The sequence below is a fragment of the Solanum pennellii genome, chromosome 6 (assembly GCF_001406875.1).
Source record: "Solanum pennellii chromosome 6, SPENNV200".
NCBI classification, from domain to species: Eukaryota; Viridiplantae; Streptophyta; class Magnoliopsida; order Solanales; family Solanaceae; genus Solanum; species Solanum pennellii.
In genome coordinates this window covers 39681863-39683066 of record NC_028642.1, presented here as the reverse complement: position 1 = coordinate 39683066, position 1204 = coordinate 39681863, and positions in this window count along the sequence as shown.

The following is a 1204-nucleotide window of genomic DNA, read 5'->3' as shown; positions in this document are numbered from 1 at the left end:
TATATATATATATATAAAAATATAAATTCCAGATTAGTCTCATAATTATTCCACCCAAATCACATGCGAGGCTTCCACCATTCAATCAAACCAAGCTCTCACTTACAGCCACCACCACAGATCCTAAGGCCTAAGAATCGAATTACCAAGTTAATTAGGAGAGTAATTTACTTACCTTTATGGATGATTTTGATGGAAAATTGAAGAAAATCGCCCTAACTCGCCCCTGCACTTCCTCAAGACGTTCTTGAATGCATATGGGCCGTTTTATGGATGTTTTGCATTATTATCGACTTACATCACCATAACGACCCAATCCTGCTATACCAAGAATTAGTGTACCCATCTTAGTTGTGCTTCACCTGTTTTAGTGGCGTACACGAGAATAAGACGCAGAAATCCTCCCAAATTTGCAACACACTTTCAAACCTGGACGATCTAAACAAACTCCTTCACACCAAATTCAATATCAAGAGTTCTACTCACTCGAATTCAGTTTCGAAAAGTCTTACGGACTCTCTAAAGTCTTAGCAACAAGGAAAACAAGCTCTACTCAAACGTTTGACCCAAAAATTTTTCTAGATTTCCCTAGACCTCATCTTGCTCAGATATTATCCTAGCCTAGCCTAGTTGAAAATTTTCAACTCACTATTCCAGAAGTTTTCTCGCCTAATTTATTTTAAGATTAGCTCACTCACAATGATAAACACTACAATAAATATCAATTTACTCATCGTTCATCCCTGAACGATTAAATAATAAAAAGGCGAGCTACATCAAGTCTTGAATCCTTAAACAAGTGAAGGTACTTGTCTTGTATTGTCCTCTCATTTTCCTAAGTGGCTTCTTCAACTAGATGATGCTTCCATTGAACCTTTACCGATCTGAATTTTCTTTTTCCTTAATTTCCAAACATTCCAATCAAGATTAGCAACTGTATCCTACTCGTAGTGAAGATTTTATTTAGCAAAATTGAATCCAATTTTGTAATGTTCTCTCTATCCCCTTGGTATCTCTTTAGCGTGACTATGTGGATATTGGGTGGACCTCGAAAAAATTGAGTGGCAATGCTACTTTGTGAGCTACCAGCCCCACACTTTCAAGAACCTCAAATGGATCGATATATTGATGGTTAAGCTTACTTTTCTTGCAAAACCGCATTACCCTTTCTTTGGTGACACTTTCAATAGAACCTGCTCACCGA